The following is a 21,153-nucleotide window of genomic DNA, read 5'->3' as shown; positions in this document are numbered from 1 at the left end:
TTACGGTTGAAGTTTTTCTTTAAAAAAATTTTAGGCTGTCCTGACTTGTGTGGCTCCCTGGATTGCATGCCAATGTATGAGCTGGAAGGTCACTGGCTCAATTCCTGGTCACGGCACATGCCTGGGTTGCAGGCCAGATCCCAGTGGGGGTGTGCAGGAGGCAACCAGTTGACGTATCCCATGCACATTGATGTTTTTCTCCCTCTTTCTCCCTCCCTTCCCATCTTTCTAAAAATAAATAAATAAAATCTTGAAGGAATTTTTTGGCTTATTCTAACAATGAACCTATTATTTTGTAATTAAAATTTAAGTGTAAAATTGGGAGCAACTGAAAAGGTAAAGAAAGCTGTAAGTGGTATAACAGAAGAAGATTCTGTAGTGTTAACTAGATTGAAATAATGTACTTATCAGAGAAGGCCTTACATAAAATTATCCAGTGGCTCCCAATAATTCTCAGTTTATATCCTAAATGTCTTAGGATGATAGACAAGGCCCATTGCATTGTGGTGTTTTGTCCAGGTCTAAGGCCTCAGCCTTAGCCATTTCTCATAATACATTATATTTACAGTCAGTGCTGGAAACCTAAAGGAAAGAGTTAGTGTTAGAATTTCACATTATTGTTCAAGAAAACCAACATTTGTCAGTCTAAAGAAAATAATCAATTAAGTATTCACTCAGGTCTGGGTCATATTAGAAGTAGCATGGAAGCACTTGAAGGGCAGACTTTCTAGTTTAACCCTTTGATTGTTATCTTTTCTTTTTACACTTTGGTTCCTATAACATTTAGAGTTACATACATGGACATATTATTGTTGCCACTGTTCCATTTGTCCCCCGTATCTCCCCACCTTTCCCTCCTCCCATGCCCTTCCCTACACTAGTATCTGTGTCATAGACTATGCATATCTGCTCTTCGGCTAATCTCTTTACATTCTTTTATACAGATTCTCCCACTGCCCTCCCTTCTGAGATCTGTCCGTCTATTCCATGTATCCATGCTTCTAGTTCTTTTTTGTTCCTCAGTTTGTTTTGTTCATTAGAGTCCACATATAAGTGAGATAATATGGTATTTGTCTTTCTCTGACTGACTTATTTTGCTTAACATAGTAATCTCCAGGTCCATCTATGCTGTCACGAATAGTAAGAGTTCTTTCTTTTCTACAACCATGTAGTATTCCATTGTATAAACGTACCACATTGTATAAATGTATTCACTCATATATTTATGTGCACTTGAGCTGTTTCCAGATATTGGCTATTGTAAATAACACTGGAATGAACATAGGAGTGCAGACACTGGAATGAACATAGGAGTGCACATAGTCTTTCTGATTGGTATTTTGGGATTCTTAGGGCATATTTCCAGAAGTGGGATTGCTGGTTCAAAAGGCAGTTCCATTTTTAATCTTTTGAGGTAATTCCATACTGTTCTCCATAGTGGCTGCACCAGTCTGCATACCCACCAACAGTGCACTAGGCTTCCCTTTTGTCCATCTCCTCGCCAGCACTTGTCTGTTGATGTATTGATGATGGCCATTCTGAGAGGTGTGAGTTGATATCTCATTGTGGTTTTAGTTTACATATCTTTGATGATTAGTGATGTTGAGCATTTCTTTTGTCTTTTAGCCATCTGTGTTTCCTCTTTAAAAATTTGTCAATTCAGTCCTTTGTCCATTTTTTAACTGGATTGTTTATCTTCCTGGTGTTGCGTTAGTTCTTATTTGCTCCTCTAGATTCACTTTATGCTCTTTTCTAAACTTCTCTGCTCCCTGAAAGTCAGATGTGTAAAAACTGCATCAGTGGGCTGCTTATCAGTTTCCTATGGCTACCATAACCACAAATTATGTAGCAAAAAAATAACAAAAGTCGATTTTCCCACAGTTCTGGAAGCTGTAAGTCCAAAATGAAAGTGTTGGCAGAACCATGCTGTCACTGAAACCTGCAGGGGAATCCCTCTTTGCTTCTTAGTGCTTTGCAATCTTTGGGATTTTTGGCTTGTGGCTGCATGACATTAATAACTGTCTTCATTATCACATTGGGCCCTGGCTGGTTTAGCTCAGTGGATTGAGCATCGGCCTGCGAGCTAAGTGTCGCTGGTTCGATCTTCCAGTCAGGGTACATCAGAGAAGGAAAACTCTGACTCCAAAAAACCTCCGCTGCCTTGCGGCATACCTCTTCAGGGGAAAGGCTAAGGGAGTAAACCCTGACAGAAAATCCGGAGCCGGAGTCCCTAAGGCGGTTTGACGTTGTAGTCAACACCGGCAACTCCTGCGGCGCACCTGAAGCCAAGCTGTATTGACTCCGTCTTTCCCTTGGATTCTTCAGCTGCGAAGAGAGGGGGGGTCTGCTGCATGGGCAACAGCAGACCCTCCATATCACCCTGCCCAGGCTCTGTAGCTTCAGCGTCATCACAAGATGTCGATTCAACACGGGAGGAGACAGATACGATGTCACTCCCGAGTCGGACTGCACAGCCATTCTCGGCGGTGCAGATAGACTCTTGGGAAGCTACACCATCGTCTCTCGAGACGGACGGCTGCCGACTATTATCACATGTTCTCCATGTGTGTTTCCATGTCTTCAACATGGCCCTTTTCTTATAAGGACACCAGGAATACTGGCTTTAGGGACCTGCCCTACTCCTGTATGACCTCATTTTATCTAATTATATCTACATGTCCCTATCTCCAAATGATGTCATATTCTGGAATGCTGGGAACAAAGACCTCAACATACCTTTGAGGGTATACAAGTGAAGTCATAACACTTTCCTTGTTTTTCACTGCCTTATTACGTTAAGACAATGACAAAGAGTCCCTATCAAGATAATAAAGTATAGGAGTAGAGAAATACCTGGTGTTTTGGTTATTCCTTAGTTTTTGTTTTTTTTTTCCAGGGTCTGTGGGATGAATCCTTCCATAAAAGGTTACAGTTTCTGTCAGACAACCCTCTCTATACAGCTGCCTTCTTCAGATGTGGCGTCTGGGGTGCTTATCACTGCTTCTTTTCCTTTCACTTCCTCGCTGTGGCCAGCTCTGAGAAAATATGCTCACTTGTTGGTTTCCCTGATATCTTCCCTCACTTTTGAAAATAGCACTTTTAGGACACTCTCCTCCGGTTAGAGAATGTGCAAACTTTTTTCTGCTGGGAACCTGGTTTGTATACTCTTACTTAATATATAAACTAAGTATAGAGAAAAGAAGTGATTTTCTCAAGGTAATAAAATTTGCAGAACGTGTGGACCCCAGACCTCTTGAAAAATTCCTTTTGGTACCAAACAGACCTTGTAGAAGGAGTTACTCAAACAGGATAAAATTTATTTTCATTAATTTTGGATAAATTCACAAAAATCAGATGTCCACAAGCAGAAAATATTATACTTTAATTCTCTTTGCATTGTTTGAAATTTACTCAAAGAACTAAAGTAGTCAATACTTTGAATCATTCACAAAAGTCAATCCTAGTTCTGAAAATTAAAACCATGATTATTGTTTTTTGAATTAATGGAATCAACACAATGTGGCTTTCTTCTGGTTGTTCTGCTGGCTTGCTCCTTGTTCATCACATTCTAACATCTACACTTCAAACCAGTACACATAGAACACATAAGCTACATCTGAAACGTCAACCAGTTCATTCTCCCCATTAGCTGTGTCCTGTCAGCATCTCAAATATAAAATTTTTTTGTGGTTGTGACTGCATTTTTATGGTTCATTCTCAACCTCCTCTTTGTTAATGTAGATTTGAATCTTCTTTTGGTAGTGATCCCACCATCACCCCTTAGGTTTTGTGATTATCACACTCAAGCACCTGGAATATACAGAGACTGGATAAGATAGTGATTAAAAGCATGGGCATCGGAGTCAAGCATCAGTTTGAAACCTGTGACCTTGGAAAGGTATCAACCTTTCAATGGCATGATTTTCTTCACATGGATAACAGAAATAGGTCACTTACAGTGTTTCCATGAGGATTAATGAGATCTTTATTGCAGTCTTCAGCACAGTCTTTGGTACATAGAGGAGGTAAGTGAATGAAAGCTGTTTACATAAAGTGGTATTAAATGAGGTCTCTTTACTTTTAACAATTTGTACTTTCAATAGAATCATCAAATACAAATGAAAGAACAAGTCATATCAGGAAAGAATGGGAATGGATAATAGTTGTACCAGTACTTTTAGACTTAACATAAGCACTGGAATTTAGAGCAAAATTTTAACTCTAAGATTCCTGGAAGTCAAAGAACAATGAAAACTGATGCATTATTAAGACATTATCTGATAAAGTAAGTTGTGATGAAGAAAAAAATCTAAGTGGAGTTTAAGTAGCTATTTATAGATAGGTTGTTGAAATTATAATGGACAATGACTTCAATAAAAGCTCTTTAAAATATAGAAACATTTTAAATAAGTCTCTCTCTGTAGAATTGAAGAAAGATCACCTTCAGTAAATGCAGAGGAGTTCGCCACAGAGGATGACTTAGGGATATTGAAGGCCATGTCACATCAGCTTTATTTATTGTCAACATAAAATAATTCAAAAGTTATCTGTAACATATAAAGACACACACTGCTAGGTTCAAAACAAGTTTTCATTCATTCGACAGTTTGCAGTAGTGTCACAGAACTGAACTTTATGATTTGTTCATGTATTGTGTTTATTCTGCTTGGAGTTATTTGAGATTTTGGATCTGTGACTTTATACTTTTTTTGAAAATATTAGGTCATTATTTCATCAAATGTGTTTTCTATCTCTCCTCTCTCCCTTCTTCTTTGTAACTCCAATTATACTTATGTTAGACTGCTTGATATTGTCCTACGAGTCAATGAGTCTCTGTTTTCTTTTACAATACTTTTTTCTCTAGGCTTTGCTCTAGAAAGTTTCTGTTATTACATCTTCAAGTTCACTGCTCTTTTTTTTTTTTAATCTCTAGTGTCTAATCTGCTATTATTCCCATCATGAAAAAATTCATTTAGGTATTGCATGTCTCACCCCTAAAATTTCTTTTGGCTTATTTCTATGTAATTCATGTCTCCTTCAATTACATTTGTGTTATTACTTACATCTTTGAGAATATTAAGCAAATTTATAATTGGTTTAGCACTCTTGACTGCAAATTTCATCATATTTTTTATTTATGGTTCTATTACTAATCAACTTTTTCTTCTGGTTAAGGATCACATTTTCTACTTCTTTATATGTCTAATAATTTTTACTTTACGATGGACATTAAAATTTTATGTTTATAAGTACTGTACACTTTTATATTCCCTTAAGTGTGTTAGGACTCATTCTAGTGGCATATTGTGATTGGCATAATTATTTTTTTACTTTTAAACTCTTTTAGTGTGTGCCTATATTAATATTTACTCATGCTAATTTAGCACTTCTTCTAAGTTGTGACCCTTCTGAATGTCCTCCAGACTGTCCATGTAATCACAGAATTTTCTCCACTCTGGCTGGTGGAAGTTCAAGTAATTCTCAGCCTCAAGTAATCTCTGGAAGATATTTGGCTTACAAATCTCTGGTAATTGTTATTTCCAAGAAAATTTGTCATGCTTAGCTTCATGGGGTTTCACCATACATAGATATATAGATGATATTTAGCTAATGTCTCAAGGGGATGCTTTCTAGGCAAATTTCTCAAATATTTCTTTACATAGCTTTCTTCTCTTGGGCTCTCTGTTCTGAAAATTCTATTTCTTCTTAGCCTCCTAGTCTTCAACCTCTACTTCCTTCACTCAGTGACATTACCTGATTTCATTTGGGTGCCTCTTTTATTATCACAGTTAAGAAATTACTTCTGCACAGAAGGTCTAGGTGATTAAAGGATTCACTTTGTTTCCTTTCTCTTAGACATCACAGCCATGCAAGCCCATCCAATATCTAGAATACTTATTTTCTATATTTCTTTCTAGTTTTTTAGTTGTTAATAATAGCTAGAAGGTTGATTCAGATCTTCCTCTACTCTGATGGCTAGAAGCAGTAAATTTACCATGAACTATAATTACTTTTAAAATTCTCTAATTATCTTGTCACAAACACAAACATTTTGCATTTTGTCTTTTTTGCAGAAAGCTTTACTTTGGAAATGATTAAAGTATAAACATTTAGCAAGATTTTGCAACAAGATCTGGGTATTTCTTCCTTAAAAAATACAGTTTACCTCTGAAAACATAGCACGAATCTCTCTTGACATCCTTGGACCTCTGAAAAGGTCTGGTATTGTCAAGGAAATACTAGTTGTCTCCTCAATTGAGTTTATAACGGTAATTTTTCACAGTGCAGCACTTCATCATTTTTACATTCTTAAAAATCTGTTTTCGTTTAACCAAGGACCAAATCACAGCCACCAGGTTCACCAAGTGGACATCTAAGAGCTGAATATCAGTTTGCTAATTTACAGAACAACTACAGGATTAAAGTGCCTGAGTCTATATGACCAGTGCTTTCTCTGGATGTAGGAGAAACAACCTGAAGACTCAGTGGTGAGTATGGAACTTGAGCAACATGAGTTAGGTGAATCAAATAGTTATTAGCATCAAACCATACATTCTGTCATTCATCAAGGCAACAAATATTTCCTGAGCACCTATGATTATAACATTTACTTTGTTAAAAACGCATTTAGCTAAATGCAGTGAACAAGGCAAATGCAGTCCCATGCCTTCATACTTCTCGTGCAAATATTAAGGATGAAGTAATAGTGATGTGATGAATCTTATGACACAGAAACAAGGAGCTATGGGAGCTCTTGGGGTTGCATATTTTTTTTTGTTTGTTTTTTGTTTTTCAATTGCAGTTGTCCCATTTTTTTCCCCATTGCTCCCTCCCCAACCCATCCCTTCTCCCATAATTATATCCCCCCCGTTGTCCATGTCCATGAGTCATTTATACATGTTCTTTGACTAAACCCTTCCCTTACTTAATCCCCCTCCCCCTAATAACTGTTATTCTGTTCCTTGTTCTATTTAGTTCATTTGTTTGTGTTGTTCCTTAGTCTCCTGTATTAGGTGATATCATATGGTATTTTTCTTTCTTTGCCTGGCTTATTTCACTAAGCATACTTCTCTCTAGTTCCATCCATGTTTGGGGTTGCATATTGAGGAATAAACTAAAGCTCTGTGGGAAAGTTATATTCAAGTTGAGATCTACAAGATTAATGAGAATTATTCACATGAAGAAGGCAAAAAAAAAAAACTAACCTAGTAAATTATTCCCCAAAATAGAATATTCTTTTCACTGATAGTAGGCAAGACAAAGATAGGGTTTAGATTTTGGAGCAGACTGAAGGACTGAAGGAATAATTGAAGAGGGCATCTCTTGATTTTGGGACTTTAATGAACACACTCCTGCACTCACCCCAGTCCTACCTAATGCCGTTCCATTTTAAAACTTTGCATAGCCACACTAATACACAGCTTATGTTTAATATTCCAAATCTTGTGACATTTGGGGTGGGGTGGGACCATCAAAAGTGGACAGAGTTGGAAACAGTAGTTTCAGGATATCTGTATCTTAATAGGCCCCTGGTACATATATCCATTCCTTTTGTTCAGAGGACTTGGGAAGCCTGGGAGTGTGATTCAGTTGAGGGAAGTAGTTAAGAGCATAACTCTCGAGTTGAAATAATCTATATGTGTAGCTTGTCCTTAGGCAAGTTTCAGACTCAGCTTACTGAGGTACATAGTGAGGATAATAATGGTAGTTATAGTGAGATTTATTTTTTATTTTTATCATTTTTCTCTTTTTAATTGAATTTGTTGGGCTGACACTGGTTAACAAAATTATATAGGTTTCAGGTGCACAATTCTATAACACATCATCAGTACACTGTCCTGTGTGCTGACCACCCCAGTCAAGTCTCCAACCATCAGCATTTATCCCTCCTTTACTCTCTTCTAATGTTCCCTAACCAACCTATCCTGAGCAGTAACGACACTGTTATTTGTGTCCATGAGTTTTTTCTTTCCTTTTTTTATTTTTCACTCAATCCTTTTCCCACAGCACACCTGCCTGCAACAGGTCAGCCTACTCTCTATCTATGAGTCTATCTGTATATTGCTTGTTAGATCATTTTGTTCATTATATTACACATATAAGAGAGATCATATGGTACTTGTCTTTCTCTGACTGGCTTATTTCACTTAGCATAGTGCTCTCCAGGTCCATCCATGCAAAGGTTAAATTTCATTGTTTTTTTATGGCACAGTAGTATTCCATTGTGCAAATGTACCACTGATTTTTTCCCCCTTTTCCTGAGGATATCTATTGATTTTAGAGAAAAAAGAAAAAGAGAAAGTGAAAGACAGAAATATCAATGTGAGAGATAAACATCAATAGATTGCCTTCTGTACACTCCCTGACGAAGGATTGAACACACAACCTAGTTATGTGCCCTGACTGAAGTTTGAACTCACAACATTTTGGTTCATGGGACAACCCTCCAACCAACTGAGCCACCTGGCCATGACATACCAGTGCGTTTTTTATCCACTCATCTACTGATGGACAATTGGGCTGCTTCCAAATGTTGGCTATTGTAAATAATGCTGTGATGAACATAGCGGTGCACATATTTTTTTTTGAATTAGTGCTTCAGGTTTCTTCTGATAAAACCTTATAAGTGGAATCACTGAGGCATAAGACAGTTCCATTTTTAGTTTCTTGAAGTAACTCCATAATGCTTTCCACAGTGGCTGCACCAATCTGCATCTCCACACACAGCACATGAAGGTTTCCTCTTCTCTCCATCCTCACCAACACTTGCTGTTTGTTGATTTATTGATGATAGCCATTCTGACAGGTGAGGTGATTATCTCATTGTGGTTTTAATTTCTATTTCACTGATTACTAGTGACATTGAACATCTTTTCATGTGTCAATTGGCCATATTGATATGTCCTCTTTGAAGAAGTGTTTATCCTGGTCCTTTGCTCATTTTTTAAATGGATTGTTTTTGGGTGTTGATATTTATAAACTTTTTATAAACTTTGGACATTAGCCACTTATCAGATTTATCATTGGCAAATATATTCTCCCATTCAGTGGGTTTTATTCATTTTATTGATGATTCTTTTTGCTGTGCAAGATCTTTTTGGTTTGATATAGTCCCATTTGTTTATTTTTTCCTTTGTTTCACTTGCCTTAGGAGATATATCAGAAAAAAATATTGCTACGAGAATAGTCTGAGATTTTACTGCCTATGTTTTCTTCTAGAACAGTCATAGTTTTGAGTCTAACATTTAAGTCCTTAATCCATTTTGATTTTATTATTGTGTATGGTATAAGAAGGTGGTCTGGTTTCATTCTTTTTAACATGTCTGTCCAATATTCCCAACACCATTTGATGAATAGGCTATCTTTACCCCATTCTATGCTTTTGCCTCCTTTGTCAAATATTAATTGACTGTAAAGGCATGTGTTTATTTCTTGGCTCTATATTCTATTCTATCGATGTATATAGAAAATTTTTTCCAACATTGTTCTTCTTTCTCATGATCACTGTGGCCATTTGGGGATTTTTGTGGCTCCAAATAAGTTTTTGAAATATTTGTTTTAATTCTGTGAAATATACCATGGGGTAGTATGGATATTTTAATGATGTTGATTCTTCCTATCCATGTGCACAGCATATGATTCTAGTTATTTGTATCTTGCTAGATTTCTTCCTCCAGTGTCTTATGATTTTCTGAGTACAGGTTTTTTAATCTTTAATTAAATTTATTCCTAGATATTTTATTATTTTATGTAGCAATTGTGAATGGGCTTGTTTTCTTAGTTTCCCTTTCTGTTAGTTTGTTACTGGCATATAAAAATACAACTGATTTCTGAATATTTATTTTTTATCCTGATACTTACTGAATTCATCACTCAGTTCTAGTAGTTTGTGTGTGTGTGTGTGTGTGTGTGTGTGTGTAATCTTTAGTGTTCTTTATATACAGTATCATGTCATCTGCAAATAATGACAGTTTTACATCTTCCTTTCTAATTTTAATGACTGTTATATCTTCTTGTTTGATTGCTGTGATTAGGACTTTTAGTGCTATGTTGACTAAGAATGGTGAAAGCAGAAATCCCTGTCTTGTTCCCAATTTTAAAGGAAGCACTTGTTTGAGTAGGATGTTGGCTGTATGCTTCTCATATATTACCTTTATTACATTGAGATATAATCCCTCTATTCCTACATTGCTGAGAGTTTTTATCATAAGTTTGTGCTGATTTTTATCAAGTGCTTTTTCTGCATCTATTGATATAATTATGTGGTTTTTACCTTCATTTTGTTTATGTGGCATTTCACTTTTATTGATTTGTGAATATTGTATCAAACTTGCATCCCCCCAAAAAATCCCACTTGATCATGATATGTGATCTTCTTAATGCATTACTAAATTTGGTTTGCTAATATTCTGTTGAAGATTTTAATATCTGTGATCATCAGAAATATTGGCCTATAACTTTCTTTTTTTTTTGTAATTTCTTTACTTCGTTTTGGAATTTGGATAATGCTGGACTCATAAAATAAACGTGGGAGTCATCCCTCCTCTTACATTTTCTGGAATAATTTGAGAATATGTGTTAGTTTTCCTTGAATGTTTGGTAAAATTTAGCTGTGAAACCATCCAGTCCAAGCCTTTTGTTTGTTGGGAGTTTTTTGATTACTGCTTCAATTGCACTGGTTGTAACCTGTCTATTTAGATTCTATTATTCTTCCTGATTCAATTTAGAAGATTGTATGTTTCTAGGAATTTATCCATTTCTTCCAGTATGTTCAATTTGTTGGTCTATATTTATTCATAATATTTCCTTACATCCTTTCTATTTCATTGGTGTCAGTAGATACTTCTTTTTTATTTCGTTTGATTCACCTTGATTTTTTTTTACAATTTTTTTCTTATTGATTATGCTGATAGTTGTCCCAATTTCTTTCCCCCCTTTCCCCCCCTCCCTCCAGTTGTCCCTCTGCCCCTTAGTCCATGCCCTTTGGTTGTGCATATAGTTCTTCTCAACATCTTCCTCTCTACTCCACTCCCTCCTACTATGCTTCTTAATTCCTGCATCATCTCCCTCCTTTTTCCTCCTTCTCCCTCTCTGCTGACTTCCCCCCAATATGTTCCCCGTACCTATAATTCTTTTTCCCCTCTCGTTGCCTACTTAGTTTGCCTTTGTTTCGATTCCCTAGCTTCTGCTATTGATTGTTGTGATACAGTTTTCATTTTAATGTTCATAGTTTTGATCCTCTTTCTTCTAAACCAGTCCCTTTAACATCTCATAAAACAGTGGTTTGGATCTAACAAACTCCTTCAGTTTTACTTTGTCTTGGAAACACTTTCTCTGTCCTTCTATCCTGAATGACACCTTCGCTGGATAGAGTAATCGTGGGTGTAGGTTTTTGATTTTCATTACTTTGGATATTTCTTGCCAGTCCCTTCTTGCCTGTAAAGTCTCCTTTGAGAAATCCGCTGATAGTCTAATTGGGACCCCTTTGTACACAATTCTTCTCTCTTGCTGCTTTTAAGATTCTCTCTTTATTCTTAATTTTTGACATTTTGATGATAATGTGTCTTGGTGTGGTCCTCCCTGGGTCCAGCCTATCCAGAAATTCTCTCTGCTTCCTGGACCTATAAGTTCATTTCCTTTCCCAAGTTAGGGAAGTTCTGCTTCATTATTTTTTTCACATAATTTTTTTAATTTCTAGTTCTTCTTCTTTACCCTCTGGCAATCTGATAATTCAAATGTTTGATCGCTTACAGCTGTCCCAGAGGTTTCTGAGTCTCTCCTCATATTTCTCACTTTTTGTTTCCTCTTTCTGCACTGGTTAACTGTTTGATCCATCCCCATGTTTTGATTTGTTAATTTGATCCATGGCTTCCCCTTCCTCATCACTTGTCTTGTATGTATTTTTGTTCATTTCAGCAGGACTAGCCTTCATTCCTTCGCTGTCTTGATTCAGCCCCACTGTTAGGTCTGTAAGCTGTCTTATAACTATGGCTCTAAATTGAGCCTCTGAAAGATTCGCTATTTGTTCATCAGTCAAGGCCTTTATTTGTTTTTTCATTAGCTGTGTGATTGGTATTTCAATCATTAATTCTGCCATTCTGACCGTTTTGTTCATCTTTCCCTCTTGGGCGGGGCGCTGTCACACCTCCTACGTTATATTGGGCAGAGCCCCGTGTGCTCATCACAACCTGGCGACCTTTCTCACCACACTGTGGAGCTTTGCGTGGGGGCGGGGGTCCAAGACGGATTCCTGCTGTTACTCTCCGCTGAGGAACAGGGAGCCGCCTCCCAGTGAGGTCTGCCTTCCCAGGTGTTGGAATCGGGAGCTGACGGATCTGGTCTGCAGCCAGGGCCAGCTCCCAGGCGCTTCTCTCCTCCCCCCAAATACAGATGTCTGCTTACTGGGTCCCGCTGTTTGTTGCTGAAGCTGTTGCCTCCAGCACAGTTTGATCTTTCTCAGCCGTGGGCTCGCACTTCCTACCCGTCCAAACAAGCACCACTTGTTTATGACTGCATGCATTGGACTTCCATGTAGCTTTATTTTCATGAACTTTTTATTATTTTTAGTTTTGCAGTAGTTGTAATCCTTCTTAGTTGTAGAGGGAGACTGAGCGTTTCAGTCTATGCCTTCATCTTGGCGGGAAGTCTTGATTTTTTTTTTTTTTTTTTGACAAGTCTGGTTAAAGATATGTCAATCTTGGTTATCCTTTAAAAAAACCTGTTCTTGGTTTCATTGATCTTTTGTATTGTTTTTTTAGACTCTGTCATTATTTTTGTTCCGTTCTTTATTAGTTCATTTTTTCTACCATTTTGTCTCTGTTTGTTATTCTTTTTTAAGTTTCTTTAGGTGTAAAGTTAGATTGTTTATTTGAGATTTTTCTTCTTTTATGAGATAGACCTGTAATTCTATTAATTTTCTTTTTAGAACTGCTTTGACTGTTTCCTGTAGATTATGGGTTGTTGTTTTTTCATTTTCATTTGTATGAAGGTATCTTTTTACTTAATTCTTGAGCTCATTTATTGTTCAGTAATATGTTATTTAGCTTCCATGTCTTTGTGTACTTTTCAGTTTTCTTTCTTGTGATTGATTTCTTGTTTCATACCATTATGTTCAGAAACGATGCTTGATATGATCTCAATCTTCTTAAATTTACTGAAACTTGTTTTGTGTCCTAGTTAGTGGTCTATTCTAGAAAATAGTCCATGTGTACTTAAAAAGAATGTATATTCTGCAGCATTGAAATGGAATACTCTGAAGATATCAGTTAACTCTATCTGATCTAGTGTGTCATTTAGGTCCACTGTGTCCTTATTGATTTTCTGTCTGGAAGATCTATCCATTTATGTCAATGTTGTGTTAAAATCCCTTACTATGACTATATTATGGTCAATTTTTCCCTTTTTGTCTATAGAGATTTACTTTACACACTTAGGTGTTCCTAGTTGGTGCATAAATGTTTACATGGGTTATCTTCTCTTGTATTGCTCCCTGTTATTATGTAGAGTTTTTCTTTGTCTCCTACTATAGCCTTTGTTTTAAAGTGTATTTTGTCAGATATAAGTATTGTTACCCCAGCTTTATTTTTCTTTTCATGTGCACAAGCTACCTTTTTCCATTCTTTTACTTAGAATATTTCATGCCAATCCCAACTCTGTGCATCTTTTCTTCTGAGATGGATCTCTTGTAGACAGCATATATATGGGTCTTGCTTTCTTATCCATTCAGCTTCCTTATGTATTTTTATTAAAGTATTTAAGCCATTTATATTTAGAGAGATTATTGATAGGTTAATATTTATTGTCATCTTATTCTTCTAACTAAGTTCCCCTTCCCCCTTCCTTCTCCTTCTTCTTCTCCTTCTTCTCTTTATCTTTTTTCTTATTCTTCTTAAAGCAGGCCTTTTAACATTTCTTGTTACACTGGTTTGATGGTAATAAACTACTTTAGCTTTTCATTTTCTGAGAAGCTCTTTATTTTCCTTCAATAGTAAGTGATAGCCTTGTTGGCTTTTTGTTACTTTGATTATTTCATGCCAGTCCCAACTGGTCTGAAATATTATTGTTGAGAAATCAGTTGATAGTCTAATTGGCACTCCCTTGTAGGTAACTAATGTCATTCTCTTGTGGCTTTTAAGACTTTTTTTTTTTTGTCTTTGATTTTTGTCATTTTAATTGTGATGTGTCATGGTGTGGGCTTTTTTGGGTCCATCGTGTTTGAGACTCTGCGCACTTTGTGGACTTGTGTATCTTTTTCCATCACCAGGTCAGTGAAGTTTTCAGTCAGTATTTCTTCAGATAGATTCTTGATCTCTTGCTCTCTCTCTTCTCCTGGTTCTCTTATGAAGTGGATATTGTTATGCTTCATGTTGTCCCCAAAGTCCCTTATTCTGTTCTTATTTTTCATTCATTTAAAAAATTGTTTAATGTTGAATGTTTTTTCCTATCTTGTCTTCCAAATCTCTGCTTCCTTTAGCCTACAATTTATTTCTTACAGTGTATTATTTCAGGTATTGTACTCTTCTGACTTTTTGTGGTTTGTGTTTTTTGTTTTTACATGGTGTTGAGCATCCTTATAACCATTTTATTAATGTCTATATCTAATAAATTATTTTTCTCCATTTTATTTAGCTTTTTCTTCTGGGGATTTTTCCTGTCCTTTCATTTAGGGCCTGTTTTTTTAGCTCTCCATTTTGGCTACCTCTTTGTGTGTGTGTTTCTACATATTAAGTAGATCTTGTTCTGACTCCCAGTCTTTATGGGGTGGCCTATGTACTGGGTGTCTTTTGGGTTCCAGGATTCAGTCTCCTTGACCTGAGTTGGGTGCTCCAGAAGTGTCCCTTGTGTGGGTTTTGTGGGCCTCATGTTGTAATTGAGTCTTGGTTGCTATTGCCGCATTTTCACTTGTGACTAACCCTGAGTCTTGCTGATGGTAAGGCTTAATCCCAGCCATGGCATGCAAGCTGCTGTTGTGGTATTAACCACATGAAGTATCATTTGCAAGGTTTAGAGTTTGCCAAGATATCTTCTTTTTTTTCTTTTTCTTTTTTGATATAACACTTGTGAATCTTATTAGGTCCTGCCCTGATATTGTCTGAAGCTGGCCACTGTGTTCATTTGTTCTTGACCTCTTGAGAGGAACTCTGGCCCAGGTTAATGTCAGATGTGGCCTGTGACTGGCCCCGGGAAACCTGTTTGGAGCAGTATTAATGTGGCTTCTTCTATAAGTCCTTGGTTATAAGACCTATCTTCAGCTAGTCTTCCGTTGGTTATTCAGGATAATTGTTTTATAACTTATCTGTAATTCCAGTTTGGTTCTGGAAGGAGGTGAATGTAGTTCCACCTACTCTTCCACCATGCTGGATATCCAACACAGTGAGATTTAAATGGGTTGAAGTGAGATTGGTTGTCTACAAATAATAGCATTTTTATTTTTTCATCCTGCATTAGAGGCAGTACCAAAGAGTATGGAAATTGATTCTCTTAAATTCATCCGTTCACAAACCAATCATCAAATATCAAAAGCTCATTCCCTTAACTGAATAGCTTTATTTTAAATATTTTATATACTCATTATTATAGAGAGGAGAAGGGAGGAAGAAAGAGATGGAGAGAAACATCAATGAGTGGTTGCCTCTCACATGCCCCCAACTGGGAACCTGACACAAAACTCAGGCATGTGTCCTGATTGGGAATTGAACTGGTGACCCTTTGGCTTACAGGTTGGCCCTCAATTCACCAACCAGGGCACAGCCTTATTTTAAACCTATCTGAAGAGCTTCATGAAGATATGTGGCATATTATGTAGATACCATGGAAAGAGATGAACAAGATGTTTTTCCCAAACTGAATGGCAACATTAAGTGGATTAGAAACATTTTCCATAATGTGCTTTGAACCTTTGAAGTGAATAGGTATTTTTAGAAGAAAAAGAGAATGTGAGATTTCTGTCATTTTTCTTTATCAGTCCCATCCAAGGACATTTTTTCATTGTTCTTAGAGAAAGAGGAAGGAAGGAGGAAAAAGAAATATTGAGGTGAGAGAACCATTGATTGGCTGTCTCCCATGTATGCCGCAACTGGGAATCAAACCTGCAACCTAGTTATGTTCCCTGAGCAGGAATCAAACCTGCAACCTTTTTGTTATGGGACAACATCTCAACCAACTGAGTCACACCCACCAACACAAAAGATCTGTCTTTTGAAACAAAAGCTTATTGAACCAAAATTTCTTACAATTTTTTATCTTTATATATTTTTCTTCAATTAAGTAAACTTAAGCAGAATGTCTCTTTGTTACAAAGTAATTACAAACATTTTTGTGCTTTTCATTGATGAAGTTGTTTTTAGCTATACATTTTTGTAAATTAATTCAATCTTTTGTTACTTATATTTAATTATTTATGTTGGGAATGAACCATATGGGAAAACGTATTGCCAATGATACCTCAAACAAAGGTTAGATCTCCAAAATATATAAGAACTTATATGACTCAACAACAAGAAGATGCAAAATTCAATTAAAAATGGGCAAAGGACCTGAACAGACACTTCTCCAAGGAGGATATACAGAGGGTCCATAGGCATATGGAAGAATGCTCAACATCACTATCCATAAGAGAGATGCAAATTAAAACCACAATGAGGTACCACTTCACACTGGCCATCATAAATAAATCAACAAACAACAAGTGCTGGTGAGGATGTGGAGGAAAGGGAACTTTAGTGCACTATTGGTGGTAATGCAGACTGGTGCAGCCACTGTGGAAAACAGTATAGAATTTCTTCAAAGACTAAAAATGGAACTACCTTTTGATCCAGCAATTCCACTGCTAGAATTATACCCAAAGAATCATGAAACACCAATTCAGAAGAAACTATGCACCCCTATGTTCATAGCAGAACTATTTACAATAGCCAAATATTGGAAACAGCCTAAGTGCCCATCACTGGATGAGTGGATCAAAAAACTGTGGTACATTTAAAATGATGGAATACTACACACTACACAGAAGAAAGAAAGAAGGAACTTTTACATTTTGCCACAACATGGATGGAACTGGAGAGTATTATGCTTAGTGAAATAAGCCAGGTGGCGAGAGAAAAGTACCATAGGATCTCACCTAATACAGGAACCTAATGAGCAAAAGAAACAAAGGAGCAAAATAGAATCAGAGGCATGGAAACAAGGGAAAAACTGACAGTGATCAGAGGGGAGGGGTGAGGGAGAGGAAGAGGGAAAGAAGAAGGGTCTAATCAAGGAATGAATATAAATGACCCATAGATGTGGACAACAGGGTGGGGATTGACTGTGGGGAGGGGGAGGTAGGCAGGGCAGGAGATAGCAATGGGAGGAAAATGGGACAACTGTAATAGAAAAAGTAAGAATTGGAAAAATTTAAATAAAAAAATAATTTATAAAATTGAAACATTTGTTTAAACTAATACTTTTTAAAAATGTAAACATTTTATGACAACTATAACTTATTTACTGATCATATATATATGTGTGTGTATATGTATATATATATATATATATATATATATATATATATATATAGTTTTCTTTAAAATACATTTGGTTAATATTTTAAGCATAAATCAGTTTTCAAGCAAATTAGTAATTATCTGTCTTATAGTACATGTATATGTAAAAAAGTAATTAAAGTAGAAGTTTGAGAACATTAAACCTATGCATCCATCTTCATAAGAGGCAAGGTAAGACAATGGGGTAAGATTTTTGGAAGTTTGTTGGCTGAGGAACCGTCATGTAAAGACATACTTGGATGGACACTGCAAACTTTTTGCCTCTTATGGTTTTCCTTATTCAAGTTCTCATAATGAGCAGTTCCAACTTCCTTCTGAGCAACACTGTGTCAACAAATTAAGATGGGTCAGTCCTCAAAATTTCTGACTGGGGGAATGGAGAATAAAGAGGGACTATCTATATATATAATTTTTAAAGATAAGCTATACAATCATTTTATATATAATTATTTCTTATTTCTCAGATAGTAAAGAATCTTTATTTTTATCAAGGGTGAAGAGAAAACTAAGAACTGAAGGATGCATCTAAGTATTGGAAAGGTATTTTTATTATGTTCCAAAATATTGTAGTCTCACTTTATAGAATTGTGGTTTCTATATTACACATTAAAAAAATTTTTTTTATAATAGCTGCATAACAGACAATTTAAGATAAAAGCCTCCCTATGTGAAAGCTAAATTGTTTTATTAGGAAACAAGTTCTATTAAGGAAAAATGGGAATCTGACATGAAAACTAATCTAGTCAAAGGATTAGTTCACCTTCTGAAAAGTAGACTTCAGAATTTGAATATAGGGTCCAATTTCTGAGCACTCTTTTTCAAAACATTAAATTCTTAGTGCTCTTTCTCTTTTGTAGCTGTAATAAAAGCTATTGATTTTGGTTACTCCTTTAGAGAACTACATCAATGAAGTGTCCATTTTAATTGGGTTATTTACTTCAAAAATATTTTTCTTTCATTTACAAAAGAATTAAAATTATTGCTACCATTCATTTTGTACCAATGATTTTATTAATTCTTAATTTATTAGAGTTATTTTTTTTCTGAAGCACATATTGTGTGTGCCCACAATCAACAGTTAACAGTGGAAACAATGGAAACATAGTCTTCTGGTTTGAACTAGAATGAGGTTTTGCTCACTGTATACTATAAAGAGAAACTGAGAAGAAACACTCTTGTGGTGGAAGATATCTTAATACCTCTTTGTCAATCTGTCAAATGTTTGAAAATGCATATATTTATACATAAATAAAGAAATAAAGATTGGAATAACAAAACCAACAAAGCAGAATTATACCAGAAAATACATATTCCTTTTAAACTTCTATGGAACATTTATTTGAAATATCCACATTCGATATTACAGAAATTAAACATTAACCATCCATAACATGCTAGGTCATAAGAAAATACCAATAAATCTCAAAAGCAGAAAAATGTAAAGACTATATTTTACTATGGTGATAGAAAATTAGAAATTAATGGTAATCTTAAAAAGAAGTGCCTAGCCAAATGAAAATTTAAATATTATTCTCCAAATTTATATTAAGACAAAGAAGAAATAAAGCCAAAATTACATTAGAGTTAGAAAACAAAACAGTAATACTAAAATATACAAACTAAAAGCAAAAATCAAATGTAAACAGGGAGATTACTATTCTTACATGACAATAAATGAAATAAGTATTCAACTCAAGAAGATTAAAGAAGAAAATGATTTTAAGGAAAGGAGAAGGCAGAAAAAAAAATTAAAGCAGAAATAAAAATTGAACAGGAATACAAAGATTAAAAAAATCCAAGATGTTATTTTCTTCTCCAGAGAAGGAAAAATACTGAGAATAGAGACAAAGTTCTGAGAAATAAAATAACTCCAACTACAGAATTATATAAATAAGTCAGAAATTGTAGATTGTACTTAAACCTGGACTATGAAAACAAGCAGAAACACAAACAACTTTGGAAAAAGCTGTTGAAGTTTCAATTACCAACTGATTTTATCAAAGAGTCCTTTCAAACTTCTAATTTACAACAAATTTCAGCTTTTTGTAAAATATTTCAAAGCATGGAAAATAAAGAAGAACAGCTTCCAAAATAACTTTATAAACAATATATAACCCAAACACCAAATGATAAATTAAACAGCAACAGGAAAGAAAACAGAGCAATCACATATAAATACAGATCTGTTCCAGGGCTAAATTCTGTGCTTCATTCATGTATCATAATCCAAGTCTGGCTACTTTAATTACTGATGCTTTCTCCACTATAGGTGAGACTGTTTCATTAATCTTACTCCAGTGTTTGCATGAGGCTGGCTGTAATTTCACAGCTTGCCAGAGACTCTTCTATGTATATACACGAGGAAGTGACTGCACAGGACTGATTTTTAGTACATAAAATTTTCATTTCTAATGGTATCATATGTCATTTATCAAAACTGGGAGGTTATTTATGTCTTGAAGATCTAGGTTACTGACCATCAATCTAGTTCATTGTTTCAAAACTGAAAATGACCAGGGACTAGGCTGGTGTGTACATGCTTAAAAAACCTGGTAGGAAGCAAGAAGAACTGAAGAGTATTGTGTGTGGACAAATGGGCTGTGGCTTCCATTCCAGCTAATTGATGCCATTTAGGATGCAGATTAAGTATCTTCAGATATTCATTTTTTTAAGATATGTCAAAAGTCTGGCATTTCTATGAAAATTTTCTGATTTTTAAATATTAGTGATTAAGGCTCCCAGTCAATATGGTGGCATAGGTAAATGTGGTACTCGCATCACCCCACGACCACATCAAGATTATAACTAAACTACAGAAAAACTATCATACAGAAACACCCAGAATCTAGCTAACTGAAAGTCCTACAACTAATGATATAAAGAAGCTGCCTCATCGAGACTGGTAGGGGGTGTGGAGATGAGAAATGGGTTGGTCCCACATCCATGTATGGTAGATAAAAATCAGTAAGGGTATTTTGGCTGGAGAGGTCCAGCCTTAAGAGCAAGGGTCCCAGTCCCACACCAGGTCCCCAAGCCCGGGATTCCAGTGACAGAAAGAGAAGTCTTCATAACTCCTGGCTGTAAAAACCAGTGGGGTTTGGGGCTGAGTGAGATGGAAGGCTGCTGGAGATCCAGGTGGTTTCTCTTAAAGGACTCATGCAAGGACTTACTTTGACTCACTCCCTCTGAATTCTAACACTGGAGCAGTATTTCAAAAGGCACCAAGGACATACAAGGATGAGATGAATTTTCTGGTGTCAGGTTGAGAGTTGGAGGGACAGCTTTTTCTCAGACAGAAGTGCTGGTAGATGCCATTGTTATTTTTCTGAGCCCTCCATCCATGGAGCCAACAGGAGGGCACCATATCTGCATCCCATTAACCTGGCTTACACAGTCTGCCCCACCCTGATGATTCCCTGAGACCCCACTCCACCAACTTTCAGGCCTACCCTAGCTGTTTTGGGTAGCTTTTCCATATAAATGGTCTGTCTTGGCTCATGCTTCAGATTTTCCTAAAATCTCTCAAACAAGGAACATCTGGCCTCAGCTGCCCTGCACCTATTGCTAAGTGGCTTCAGGCTAGGCACTAACAGCTGCTGGACTTTGTTCC

The sequence above is a fragment of the Furipterus horrens genome, unplaced genomic scaffold (genome assembly GCF_987537825.1).
Source record: "Furipterus horrens unplaced genomic scaffold, mFurHor1.1.pri manual_scaffold_7, whole genome shotgun sequence".
In the NCBI taxonomy this organism is placed as follows: domain Eukaryota; kingdom Metazoa; phylum Chordata; class Mammalia; order Chiroptera; family Furipteridae; genus Furipterus; species Furipterus horrens.
The sequence above is the reverse complement of the archived record's forward strand: the minus strand, read 5'-3'. Positions refer to the sequence as shown.